Source organism: Anas platyrhynchos, chromosome 6 (assembly GCF_047663525.1).
Source record: "Anas platyrhynchos isolate ZD024472 breed Pekin duck chromosome 6, IASCAAS_PekinDuck_T2T, whole genome shotgun sequence".
Taxonomy (NCBI): Eukaryota; Metazoa; Chordata; class Aves; order Anseriformes; family Anatidae; genus Anas; species Anas platyrhynchos.
The window spans coordinates 28,852,746-28,866,984 of record NC_092592.1 but is presented as its reverse complement, the minus strand read 5'-3'; the positions used below and the strand labels follow the sequence as shown (position 1 = coordinate 28,866,984).

The 14,239-nt window shown below is 47.5% G+C and overlaps 1 protein-coding gene across 6 annotated transcripts in view; it reads left to right on the top strand.

The window, feature by feature from the left end:
* SH3PXD2A (SH3 and PX domains 2A) overlaps window positions 1-14,239 on the top strand; it is a 235,859-nt gene that overhangs the window by 64,607 nt on the left and 157,013 nt on the right. The window contains exon 1 of one of the 6 annotated variants that reach the window (XM_072039764.1): window positions 7,250-7,437. The exons of the other annotated variants lie outside the window; for them this stretch is intronic. The gene's annotated coding sequence lies outside the window, so the exon portion shown is untranslated. Of the gene's footprint in view, window positions 1-7,249; window positions 7,438-14,239 lie in introns of those variants that run through there. 6 annotated transcript variants of the gene reach the window in all.

Below are 14,239 nucleotides of genomic sequence, written 5' to 3'. Positions count from 1 at the left end.
TTAAAAGGAAATGCATTCCTCCTCCTAATTCTTAAGAGGGATTTTCTGAGCGGAAATATATTTATTTAATTTCAGGCTTGTTTTTGGCTTTTGATTATCCTCTCCTGCAGCAATCTGAGCCCAAGCAGCAAGGTATTAGTGAGCTCTTTTAACTTTTCTTTAGCATCGTTTTGAATCCCTGACCCGCATTGAAAGGATCAGCATTGCAGCAGCTCAGAGACAGGCAAAAAATAGTTTGAAGGTTAAACAAAAAAAAAGAAAAAGGGAGAGATCAGATGAAGTTTTCTTAGAGCATTCGTGTCTGACTTTTTGGATTAAATTATGGATTAAGTCATCCTAAACAGCGTGCCTTTTGTACACAGGTGTAGTCTCTGCAGGTTTGATGGGCATGCACCCAGACACGTCTCAGCTGACTGCTTTGCTGAGTAATACCCGAGTGCTACAAATAACAATCAGCCTGGGTAGGTAACCAGAGGCACTCCATGGCCTCCCGAATCCGAGGCAGCAAACATTTCCTCCAGAAAAGATCTGCAGTGCAGGAGCAGGTTCACTAAGCAAAGAGGTCCTGGACAGAGCCTGCTGCGTGGATCCAGCCCCTCGCAGCCTGTGGGACAGGGGGCTCCTGGTGTAGGATGGCTTGGGAGAGCCTTGTGGAGGCCATGCCATAATGCAAGATAATTTCCTTTTAATATAGAATTTGTCAGTTTTCATTCCCGTTCTTTGAAAAGGGAGGATGCCTCCAGCTTTAAGATGAACTTATATTTGGGCTGAGGCAGTGTTAGCCAGACAGCTAACGGGTCCTTGGCTGGTTTCCACTCCGGCTTATTTAGGACTGGCTGATAAAAGGGCGATGCTGTGCCTCTGGTGAGTTACTCTTCAGAAGCTCCTATTGTTCGAGAGAGCGGTTGCGGTTGCTATTGTTTCTTTCTATTTTCTGCTTTGCTAGGAGAGCTATTGCGGAAAATTCATCTCCTGTCTCTTAGCAGAGGAGAATGCATTTCCTGGCGGCTCCAGGCTTGAAGGGAAAGCGAGAAGTGCCGGGAGGAAGCGGCTGTTCCTGGGCCGAGTGGCACGAGGATTGATGGTTTTCAGGGGGGCAAGCGGCAGGATTATTTTCTTCAGATCCCGTGGAGATATTTTTAGGGTTTAAGTCTTTACGGTTGTCAAGCGTGAGGTCATAGGATGCCCTTAGGCTGCTGTGGGTTGAAGAACCTGCAAAAAAAGAGGAAGGAGCTGCCGGAGCTGTAAGGAGCCCCATGGGTGTACCCAGCCTCTTTCAAAGGCACCGTCAGGCCTCCTGGAGGCTTTGAGCATTAACAGGGCTTGAGCCAAAGGCCCAATTTCGTTACAAAAGGGATCAAAAAAATGGTGGAGAGGGTGAGTGGGGTTCTTCGATTTCTGAATGAAGCCGGGCACTGACCCTCTTGCTAGCTGCAGTTATTTGCTGCCAGGACTTTTCTCCCCGAGGTCCTCTATCACCTATCCACTCGTGTGGAGACACAGTGTGGGCAGAGCCCAGCATGCACGTTTGAAGGGTTTGGGTTTGATTTCTGGACATACTTTCTGAAAGACACCTGCCCTTCCAAATTTAGCAGGGAAATGATGGTGACTTCTGCCCAAGTACGTGGTCCTCTTCTGTCTCTTTCAACCCTTTCTGAGTTCTTTTTCAGTGTGTAGATCCCTAATCTACAATCCAGCAACTGAAATGAAGAGCCCATTTGCTACCCATTCTGAAGTAGCAAACCCCTACAGAATATTTTTCTCCTCCCTGACACATTAAGAGCGCAAACAGAAACCACCTTTGGGCAGAAATCAGCATACGCAGAACACGATGTGCTTCTCTTGGACCATCAGAGTCTCCTGATGAGGGTTTTGTAATTACCAAGCCACAGCTTCAAGGGAAAACAAAGGATGGAAAAGTTTTTGTTTGGGGTTTGCTTGAAGCCAGAGCTAATGAGTTTTTGTTTTTTTTTCGATGCGTGATGCTCAACCAAAAAGGTTTTCAGTGCAGTGTGGCTGCCTGCAACCAGGGCAGCCTTTCAGTGCAGCAGAGCTGCCTGGATTCACTGGGGAAATATACAGACGGTTTTGCCCAGAAATTAGTTGGATTTCGATTCTTGTTTTTAAAGGCAATAAATAAACACGATTATAGACTTGAAAAGCAGTTTGAGCTGCGCTGGGCTCGTCGTTTCCTCGGGCAGCCGTTCCAGATGAGTGTGCCCTCTACTACTATAATTACTTTTTAAAAATAACTCTGCAAGCCTGTAATCTAAAGTGGCTGGTATGTAGCAAGTCTGAGAGCATTCTGCATTCAGCCCACAGGCTGGGGAAAAGGTGGCTTTATATAAGGGCTTGCTTGTCTTCATCTCTCGGTTGAAATCTGACTTTTTCCCACAATCCATCAACAAATGACCCAGAGAATGAAAGTGCTTTTTAACGCAGGAGGCAGGCTCGCCAGGGACTGCGATGGCTTTGCAGTCCCACAGGCTCTAGAGATTCCCTCTGGATGTTTCTTCGCTGCCAGATCTTGTCTCCGTTGTATTCCCATTTAAGCTGCCTGGGCAATACAGGAGAGCAGAGCCCTGCTGAGATTCCCAGCTAAGTAATAGCCCAGAACTCTGTTTGCATCTGTTTTCATCCCCCTTTGCCTTTTGGCTGGGCCAGCTGATTTATTTAAACCCTCGCATGCTTAAAATAAGCTGCGATTATTTTTTTCCTGAGGATTTGGAAACAATGAACCTGGGAGTTCGCTGCCTGATCACAAGCGATTTCTCCTGCTCCGTTTTCTCTATTTACAAAGCTTTTTGGGCGCTGATGTTCTGAAGTGTGCTGTGTTTGCAGACCTTCCTGCTCCACAATGGGGCTATTTTAAGGCTCTCACGAACACGTTTGTTCTTACACATAAGGGGATCCTTACACTTAGGAGCAGAGTGAGAGGATACTGCAGGCAGGGATTTGCCAGGCCGAGTGTGTTTCCATTCCAGTGAAATAACCTATGGCAGTGTCTAAGCCCCACAACTCTTTTTTTGGAGTTATAGTCCCATTTAAAGGGAAAACTGAAGCAGAGAGAAGGAATAACATGGGAATTAGAAAGAGGAAAGCGAGGGTAGGTAGGTGAGGAAAAGAAAGTGAGTCCTACAAAGGGGAAACTCAATCCTCTTGAGCTTCTCCCATTCACTGAGGTGCTAATACAGGCCCCAGGCTTGTGCTCGGGATGAAGGTAATTAATGTTTGCTCTCAAATTTCCTTGGGTCTGCAGCTAAGCACTTTCACCATGTCATTTTCCATCAGGGTTTTGCCACCTCTAAATAAAGAGCAGAAAATGACATTGCTCCTGGTTTTACATCCTCACCACTGGCAGGTTCCGACCCGCAGGTTCCTTCTCGTGTTCGGGGCTGTGAGCGGCACGGGGCTGACCTGGAATAAGCAAAACATCAGCAGCCTGCTTTGGGTTTTTAGCTCAGGTGCTGGGGCTGGAAATCAGGCTGGCTTCACTTCTTCTGCGTGCACCGTTGGGTTGAAAGATGCAAGTGGATATCACCCTGCCCATCAAACGCAGAGTAGCTTGGTATCCTCTTGGGCAAGCAGGAAAACCACCGGATCAGAGTACAAGGAAAAGGCATTTGCTGCCTGTTCCCACCAGGCAGTTCTGTCACCGCTGGTCTATTGAAGTCATCAGCTTCCACGATGCGGAGAGGAGAAGGGAGAATATTTCTAGCCTGGTCCCAGCTCCTGCAAAACACAGAAAATGCCAAATTGTGCTTAACACATTTCCTCCTGGGAGGAGAAGTCTCCTCTAGATAATAATCCTTTTAGCAACATCTCCAAAGAACAAAGAAAAAGTCGCAAGCTTGAAATATGCCTGAATTTCCTGAGTGCACTCGCTGCTGCGTGCAGGCAGGAAGCTGTGTTGTTCTGCTATGGATGTTTGCTCTGCAGTGACATAAACACAGCACTGGGTCTCCCGGGATCCTGAACTGACCCGTGGACCAGGGGATGGGGTTTCTCAGCAGTGCTGAGTAGTTGTGCTGCTCCATGCCTGCTTCCTTCTCCTTCCTAGCCAAATCCGTCCCCCTGAAGATGCCGGGTGCACGTGGGGGCAGGCAGCAGAGGCAGATGTTGGAGCCGTGGTGCACGAGGGTGTTAAGCTGCCAGCCAGCAGGGAACTCATTTCCTGCCCAATTATGAAAACAGCTGATCTGTGACATTTTAAGAAGGGGGAGAAAATCCAGGGCAGGGGAAGGAAGGCCCCGGCTATGTAAATATTTACTTTTGCACAATGTCCCAGCCACCCCCTTCTCCCAGGGGCTGGGAGAAGAAGGGGTTGCTTGCTGCTGGGTCTGGTAGGTGGTGACAGGGGACAGGAGAGCCACCAGCGGGCAGCCAGCAGCTGGAGGGAGCACGCAAGCTGCCAAGCAAAAGCTTCCCAGCTGGAGCTGGGATGCTGCCCCGCGTGGCACCCCTTCTCCCTGCAGCATCCCACACAGCCGGGGATGTGCTGCTGCACCACCAGAGCTGCTCGGAGCACCTGTCTGGGCTTCTTCCCACTCCACAGCCTTAGATGGTGCAGGACTGCACCTTTTTAGCCGTGTTTCTGCGGTGCAGCAGGCTGTGATGGTTGTGTCAACGTGGGGTGAGCTGCATCTGAAGAGATGTGCCCGTAACGATGGCACTGACCCGCTGGCTGGTCTCAGCATGTTCTGCTTCCCCGCTGCTGGCTGTGGCACCAGAAGGGTTAAAACAGGCAGGATTTAGAGATTTGTTTCATGCAAGAGGTTGATGTGGTGTCAGAGATACCTCGAGCCTGTTTGTCCCCACCTGTTTCATCGAGGAAATCTTGGCTAAGCTGCCTCCCCAGGACGTGCTCCATCACTCAGTGAATAAACAGCAGGGATTTTGTGTTGTGGGCTAATTCTGCTGCTGGAAATTGTACCCCACCTGTGGTCAGATGACATCTTTTTTTCTTGGAATGGGACCAAGGTTAAGAAGACAAGGAAGGCAGGTTAGTTAAAACATGGCAAAGTCTCTTGGGTGTAAGTAAAGACTGTAAATAAAAGCTTTTCAACTTGGAAAGGGAACTTTAGAGTGATATGATCGGGTTCAATTTCATCCAAATATTGCTTTATGCCATTAAGCTGTTATCAAGTTTTGGTTCAATTGTGATAGTTTTATGGCTTTAGCATAGTGGGAACAGTTGCAGCCTTTATGCAACTGCACCATTTTCCCCTGAACTGTTTGCTGTGAAGACTGCTGCATTGTGCAGGAACCCGAAGGTGAAACAGCATGGAAATGAATAACAGTGGAAATGACCTTTCCTACCCCTTTGCATTGTCTGTTCCAAAGTAACTACCAAATCTAAGGGTTTACATCGTGAACAATGAGGGGATTTGAATAAGATTATTTTTACATTCTCATTAATGAGTCCTCAAAGTCGGTACTAAAAGTTAAACATTTGGACTTATTTCCTCTTGAGCTGCAGGCATGCCTGATTCAGCAATGTCTTAAGATGATTTGTCAGGATGAGAAAATAAGTCACATCCTTTTTCCTCTTGGGATTAGGGAACCAGAGCAATCCTGTGCCCATAATATTATTTCAGTTGGGTTTGCATAATAGCCTGGAAACGCTTATACTCGATGCAGCGCTTTGTAAGTGCGACGTTTGATCCTTTGAAGTTAGATTAATTCATGTCACAGAGTCAGGTCTGCACAAATACAATAAAATACATTTTTTTCCTAGTGTTATTGTTTTTTACTAGCCCTCATTTCCTTATCTGACTTCCACTGTGGTCCATTAGAAGTGAGTGGATTTGAGTGCTGTTTCTCCGGATATCCAGCACCATCACAGCCAGAAGAGTCCAGTCGCATGTTTGGTGCCCTCACATGTTGGTGTGACCATGGGTTTAGGAAGGTCCTGGTGCCCCAAAAGAGTCTTCACACAGTTTCAAACACTGCCTGCATGCATGTGTTTGAAAGCCCTGCAGACCTTGAGCGCTTCCACCAAATGGCTGTAGCTGATTCTCTGCGAGCCAAGGTTTTTCACAAGCATCTGGACTCTTATTGCTGGTTTACATTAGAGAAAGTGAGAGAAATCAGCCCCCCGTAATTACTGTCAAGCTGTGAGCTAGGCACATATGTCAATATTTTCAGGGTCACAGCTCAGCTCTTTATTTTTAATATACTTTGTTATTAGTAATCACTTGGGAAGAGATTGAAAATCCCACCCATAAGTTTCTGTAGCGTCGAGCCCACTCAGCCTTGACCTCTGCTCCCAGCAGTATCCTTGGATTTACTCTTGATTTCGGCAGGAGCAGTTACAGCAGGTCTGAGGGCTTTTGAAAACCCTTTCCCTGTGTTTTTCTAGATAAAGCCCATCGCTGTGGCTGCCAGATTGTATGACACCAGGTTTTAAAAAGACTTAAGAATGAAATCGAACTGATAAGGAGGCTAAGATGCGGTAAAGCCCAGCAAAGTCCATTTGCTTTCTTTCCGAGGGGAAAAAAAAAAAAAAGACTTTCACGAGGTTTTAATTTTCTCTCGCCCAAGTGGAAAAACAATCCGTTTGGGTTCACCATGTGCGTGCACGTTGGGTGTGTGTGGATGCTGCTCCCACGAAGCCCCAGAGACAGCTTCGCCGTGTGCGGGCGTGGGAGCGAGGGGAAGGCTGCCGGGGGCTCACGTTTAACTTCTCTCCTTCCCCCAGCCCTAGGGTGTGATGTGGGAAATCACTGGGTACGGCCGTGTGTAGCCGTTAATCCTCCCCACGACTCATCCCCGGTTTTTCCTCTGCTGCAGGTGTTTGAGAAGGAGGCGACAGGAGATCTGGGCATGCAGGTGGGATAGAGGAGGCTCGGCTCTACCTGGCCTCGTTGTGCTTCTTTATGGGGCAAAAAATAGAGACAAGTGGGATTTGCCACATCTCCCCATGGTGTTAAAAGACTAAATCCATCAAACACTGCGTAGCACTCAGGTACTGGAGCAGGAAAGACCTTTAGTTACCCAGGTGCCTGCACTGCTCCTTGTTCCCTTCTGCAGATGTCCCCTGGAGCCGGGTGCTGTGTTGCTGTAGCAGCACCGCTCCCCGCTGTGCTCTTATGGATTACATTATTCCTCATCAAATCGCTCTCTGTTTCGCTGGAGGTCAGCTCTACTCATCATCTGGCAGGCTCTTCTCCCCCCTGGGCCCCTTTCTTTCGCAATTAGCCCAGATCCTTTGTTCTGCGGTGTCGGCTGGAGGGACGGTGCTTGGGGCAGCCGAAGGAAAGCCGTGCCGGCGAGGGCGATGCCTCCGAGCTCTGCTCCTGCTCCTCTCCCTCTGCTCCTGCCACCAGCTCCCTGCAGGCGATGCTCGCCCCGTGCAGCACCTTTGTCCCGTGCAGTGTCGTCCCTTCCCTGGTTCACCTCCCCTTGAACAGAGAGGCCAGATGTTGTAATCCTCTGGTAAGCCCTAAAATTGGCAGGATTTTCGTGTGTTGTTTCCCTCCGCCTGTTTTATTTTCCTAAGCCTATAGATCGGCTTTATTTCTCTGAAACGTTTCTAGGCTGCTATTCATCCGCTTTTAATTAAGGCGATACAGGGAATTAGGACCTTCACAGGGGTGGTTCTGGTGATGGCGACGAGTGTTTTTGTTGGTTTTCCTCCCTTCTGAGTAACCGTGTGGAAGTGAGAGTTTGAGTTTAGGCTTCTTAATTACTGGGGAGTTAAATTACTGCGTTATGGTGAATTGATTCCTCTGCAAGGGAAAAAAACGTTCCTGGCTGCTGCTGCGTGCAATGGCACAAGTAAGAGAGGAGGGCGTGCTGCTTCGTCCTCCGGGGGACAGGAGGGAGTGGGAGCGTGGGCATCAAAGGGCTGAGGGTTGGCACGGGGACGCAGTGGGATCTGTGGCTTTCACAGGGCAGCATGGGGGAGACCAGGGGAACCCGGTCCCGGCCTTTTTCCCACAAGAGCTTGCTTTACAGCAGGCTGCACGAGGCACGGTTTCGTGTGACGTTGGGACCACAGTAAAACCGGGTGGTGCAGGGCAGCATGGATGCATGGCAGAGCAAACTCCTCACTTTTCATCTTTCTCCATAAAAACCAGCCTGGCGCAAGCACAGGCTGCTACAGGCAGGGTGTAGGAACCTCCCATTGGCTTACTGGGATCCCAAACTGGGCTTTTTCTGGGCTACAGCTGCTGGGGCAGCCAGCAAAAGCCTGCCCAAGGCACGATTCTTTTGGGTGGACAAGTGAGTGATCTCAAGAGCAGCTCTCAGGCTGACCCAGGGAAGCAGCTGGCTTTTCCGCCTGGAGTGTCTGAATTATTTCAGGATAGTTTTACAGAGCGACAGACTCCAGCCGGAAATTTTCCGAAGAGCCCGAGTGTCATCTGACCCCGGCTCCTGTTTTCTGAAGTGTCCGTGCGTTCCCGGTGCGTGTCTGTGTGCGTGTGTGCTTGAAAATCTGACTTCTGTTTTGCATGGGTTGGCTATTTTAGTATGGTGGAAGGAAAGCTATTATCCTGAGCATCAAGAGCATCAGTATGAAAAGACAGGAAAACCTGTCTTTACAAGTGGCTCCTTGGGAAGGGGGATAATGGTTTTCAGTCTCACTGACTTCTGTTGCTCTTGCCTGTGCTGGTTTCCTGCACAGGGACACAGCTTCTCTTGGCTTCCTCACCCCATAAGCCACATGTAGGGCCCTGTGGTGCTGCAAAGCAGCCACTGTGGGTGCTTGCGTCCCTTTTTGAAGTCCTTTGGGTCCATCTCAGTGCCAGCACTTGAACAGGGGGGCTGTCCCCTCCGGGCTCCTCTCTGTTTTCTCTCCTCTGTAGCCTGAAGCTGGCTGGCGTTCCCCAGAGGACCAGGGATGCTGCATATGTTTCCAATCTCCGCGTGGCGTATCCAAGCTGTGTTCTCACTCCCAGCAACGAGACACCATCTCTGATGTCAGTCAGCTTGCTTTTCCTTCGTGCTAGTGCTGGGGCCAGACTCAGCCCTCATTAATGCCTTTTGCTTTTGGAAATGTGCACTTCCCTTTCCGCAGTGTTCCTCTATCGCAATACCTTGAAAGGGACAGGAAGTTTTTGTGTGTGGCTTTTGTGATGCCTGTGATTCCTCGGGGAATTTCAGGTGCTGTGGGTGTAGTCTGTGATGCATTGGGTAGGTTTCCTGGGGACTAAGAGATGATCTAAAGCAAATCTGACTCGTTGGGCTGACTCAGGAGTGACCCTCCTCAACCACTCCCAGGCAGCTGAGCTGTCTGAAGAGTTAAGTACAAGGGATCATATAATGTCCTGTGTGCCTCCAAAAATACCAGAAATCAATTGGAATCTTTGCATTGTGTATATTTTCAAAGTGGTCATTTCAGTGCCCTCTTTTCAAGTAACAGATTTATAACAAAAATCCAGCACAATAGCTGAAACGCACCTGTCTTGTCCTCCTGGCACGTGAACACGAATTAATAAACGGTGAGTTAAAATTAACTATGTGGAAAATAGCAAGCTTTTTTTTTTTAATTTTTCTTTGGATGACACTGAAGTACAAAAGATACACCTGTGGAAAAGAGTAATCTAGCACTTCTGGGTAAATAAGATGAAAAAGAAGGTACATGAAAGAAGTATTAACTTCTGTATTAACTCAGAGTGATTTAAGGATCTGCTTGGGATTTGAACAGTTCTTGAAGAGAACGTAAAATAAGGGCAGTATGCTGGAAAGTGCATACATAGGCGATGCTCAAGATATATGCAAATCTAAGGTTTGACCCAGCATCAGTGACTGAATGGGATGGGCAGCCTTTAATGTATTTCTTGTATTTCTTGCAATTGGGTAGTTTCAGTCTATGGCCTGGGTTTTGTTTTTGCCAGGTGTTAATTCAGGTGCTGTCCGGTGTTTGTGCAGTGGGATGGCAGGTTTCTGCTCTGGGAATAAATATTTTGGAAAGTACCTTCAGGTTCCTTGCAGAAGACCTGCTCCTCTCCACCCTGTTCCTTCTGCCCTCACCCAGTGGGTTGGGAGCTGACATTTCCCCTCTGCCCTTCCGCAGTGCTGATCCCAAGAAGGGACCCGCTCTCACCCTGCCCAGGGAAAAAAAAAAAAACGTGGGGGCTTTTTCTGCTCAGATCTCCATGGAAAAATGTTACATGGGGTGAGGCTGAGTTCCGTTCAAACATAAATAGAGTAGCATACCCCAGAATATCTTCTCAGTCTAAATCCTGCTCAGCAGTCAAAAGTCCCAAGTACCAATAAAGTCCCTGACTAATGAACTTTGAATTTACTCAGTTCCTTTGGGTGCTTGGCTAGGGGCACTCATAGTTTCCAGTCATACGTTTACTCCTTCTTACTTCAAGCCATCCTGTTTTCCTTCAGTCTTACAGCCTTAAAGGAACATGGAGTAACTTCGTGTTCTGCTTTAATGGCAAGGCAAGGGATCCCAGAGAGACCGATCTCGTTGGCTTCCATTCCTGCTACCTGCAAACACCTTTATCTCTGGTGCCAGTCGAGGCATTAGTTTTCTGGCTTATTTTCCATCACCCTTTCTGACTCTTTCTCTTGCCCCTTTTCTACTGGAACTGAAAAGAAAACGGGGGTTTTCCAAGCAGAAGTGTTTCTCTGAGTAGGGATTTCGTGTAACTTCTTGTAATTTCTACACAGTAGAGATGAATCAGCACCAAGGCGTTTGCCCTGCACCCTGCATTTGATGGGCAGAGAGGAAGGGATTAAAATTCAAACCTGAACTAAACCTGAACTGACGTTTTGCAAATGATCTCGGTAAAGGGAAGGTCAGCCACAATTTCTGGCCTGTTCAGTCTTGAATCTCTGGAAAAATAAGAAACAACCAGCCTCCAGATTTGTCATTAGCCTGGCACATGGAGGTCTCTATACTATATTCAATTTCTTGTGCTGCCTTGCAGGAGCTTGCCTGCAGGAATAAGCATGTGCCTTACGGACGTGAATGGGACCTGCTCTGTCATTCATACCTTGAATACCATTCTTTGCTCTGTCATTCATACCTTGTCACGTATCGTTCAGAATTGCAGCCTGGCACTGGCCCTACATCCCCATGGACCTTGTGCCCAGCCGGAGCAGTTCAGGTGGGCACCCTGACATATGCCACAATCCAATTTTTGGGCAGTGCCATCTTGGTATATTTGACCTGTTTCATCATGGCCAGGTGGGCACTGCATAAAAGTATCACCGGGCAGGGAAGTATCTCCATCTTCGGAGTCTAACATGGTGAATTTTGAACAGCAACACTACACCTCAGATTATCACTAGGGATAAAGAAGAATCCCACGTCCAATTGACCATGGCAAATCCAATTCAAACTGCAAAGGGATATTTTTCCTCCCATTAGGCAGAATGTGATTAATTTCCCATGTGGAAAATTGTTCCAGACAGACGTGCTCGTAAATTATGGCAGAAGAGATCCTATTACTGCAAGCTCCATCAAAACCTACTGTGCCTCCAGAAATAGCAATAAGAAGATAATTATATTAACAGCCTTTGTTGTTATTTGATGTATGGCTGACATAGGCTGTAAGCTTATTTTCTGCCAGATTGGAGCCCCCATTTGAGGATGGATGCTTTGATGTTTGTGGACATGAACAATAACCCTTGGTTTCTGACACTTGAAATTAAAATTGTTACAGAAAAGTTTTTAACTGGGTGATTGAAAGCCAATAGGTGCAAATGAGCCCAGAGTTTTAAATGTCTCCTCTGGGGATAAAGACTTAAAAACTTCTTATCTAAAAGGAAACTCAACTTTACCAGCCAGGATTCTTGAAGGAGCTGTGCTAGGCTCTGTGCTGTTCAACCCAGGATCTGTAAAAGAGGGTGTCAGTGATATGACTAACTTAATTGGTCACACGATTACTTAGGATATTAAAATTTGGAGCTGACTGCAAAAAGCTGGAGGAGGATCTCATGCTATCGATGGCAGAAAGGCAGTTCAGTGTTGGTAACTACAAAGCAATGCTGTGGAGGGGAAAAAAAAAAAAAAGAGTTGTTGCAATCCAGGGATGAGATTCCAGTAGGTCTGAGGATGATTCCACAAAAACTCCATCTCAGTAGTCAGCAGCAGTCAGAAAGCCAAACGTGGTGTTGTAAAGAATTAGGCAAAGAATGGAGAACAAAACACAGAGCTTCAGCTGTGGAAATCCACGATTTCCCCACACGGTGAATACCATGTGCAGCTCTCGTCATTGCCTCTCAAGGAAGGTGCAATAAGCTAAGGTGCTGAGAAGGGTGACAGAGCCGAATTGGCTTCTGTATGAGGAGAGTAAATAGATGAGAAATCTTCAGTCTGGAACAGAGGTGATGGGTGGGATAGTGTAGAAGTTTGTGAAATCATGAAGGATTTGAGAGAGTAATGGAGACATGATATATCTTTATTTTTTTTTAATTCTCTGAATGCAAAAACCAGGTGCAGCCCGTGAAATTTGGAAAGCAAGCCTAAAGTGAACAAAAAGGAGTATGTAATCACATGCCAGGTGATTGAATTAGGAAATTGATTTCCAGACATCTCCAAAGGGACCGCAATATCCGTGGGTTCAAAAAAGTACTAGAACAATTTTTGTAGGATATTTTCTAAAAAATATGTTCTAATTCAGAAGAAGTCTAAAAAACTGATGTGCAGTGATGGGGAGTATATATCAAGAGACAGATCCCATTACACATGTCCTGTTCCTTGAATTTCTTCATCTTTTACTGGCCACTCTTGCAGACAGGGAGCTGGACTACAGCTAGACCATCACCCCAACCAAATGTGACACTGACATCACTGCAACACAGTGGAGTAAATCTGTCCCTTGTCTGTGTGCTGCAACAACCAGTGAAACTGCTTTCTTGAACTTCAGCAGCTAGACACGTGGCTGGTTATTCCCACCTAGAAATGGAGGAGATGGCATCTGTCCATTCGCAGCCCTGTACCTGGAGACCACAAGTCTGCAGGCTGGCCCACCCCAGAGGGGTTATCTGAGGTACCCAACAGTGGGACTTTATCCCTCTGGCCAGCCCTGCATAGCGCTGCACACCAGGACACAAAGGCAAACAGCGTTTGGGGAGCTGCCATTCCAGTGCGGTGGCACCGAGGGAGAAAGACCAGTTTGTTTGGAGGTGTGTATTTTGCTAGCAGTCAGGCCCGTTTGGCTGCTCCGCGTCTCTCCGTGGCTTCAAATGCAATTAATCAGGGCCCGAAAGGGTAATTATCAGCTCACATTCCTAATTCAGATTTCTGTGCCTATTCATTTTGCTGTTTTTTCTTTAATTCAGCAATAAAGTTGGGGTTATTTTTATGTTTTTATGCTTCTGGCCCAGTGATCCTTATTAAAAATACAAAAAATAACAAAACATTAGTTTCCAGTCTGCCTTTTTTTTTTTTTTTTTGCTTCTTCCTGGGCAGTAAAAAGGACAGAGTAACCATGAAAGGGAAACGAGAGCGTGCACAGTCCTAGAGCCCTGCTGTCACCTTGGCTGACGGCACTTTTCCTTTCAGGGGGCGAGTAATTGGTGAGGACGTTAATCCCTGAAAGAGGCTTTTGATTCTGCAGCCGTGGATGGGAAAAGCTGCCGATACCTGACAGGGCTGCTTTCTCCTGTGTTCAGACACGTGTGTGAGTGCTCTCAGTCGGGCAGCTGATACGGAGCAAGTGGGGAGAGCTGGCACCCAGGGAGGTAACGTGGGTGGCTTCATGGTCAGGAGTTAAAGAGGAGGTGCTGCTGGACCAGCATGGGCCTGACCCACAGGCTGTTTTGTAAGGTGTGTTAAAAAGGTGTGTCTGGAACCAGAGAACGATGCCCTGGGTTTGAGTTGGTGTCGTGGGCTGCAGATGAGCTTCCCGTCTCAGAGGCTGCCTTTGGTCTGGTTGCTGTTCAGTGACCTTCCTCTGTGTCTTAGCCTGCTGAAAATTCAGCTTAAAACTAGTCCGAGCTTTAAGCTTTTAGCTTGGAGGGCTCTGGGAGAGCACTTCTCTGTGCAAAGAAAGAACAGCGCTCTGTTTTGCAAAGCACAGGGGATTTTGTTTCTGAATACTGCTCTCTGAAACCCTAGCTGTTGATTTCCAGTCTCTGACAAGCACAGACACCTAGTTATGTTTGCCGCCGGGTTGTTTGTTTGTTTAATTTCTGTGTTAATTGGTGCCTTCCAAATACCACAACTGCTCTAAGGAGCAGTGTCCCTGCCAACCTGAGTGCTGAATTTCACCTCCTGTAATGTGGGACATGTGTACCTGGCAGCTGACTTAATCGAGGTCGACCATAGGAG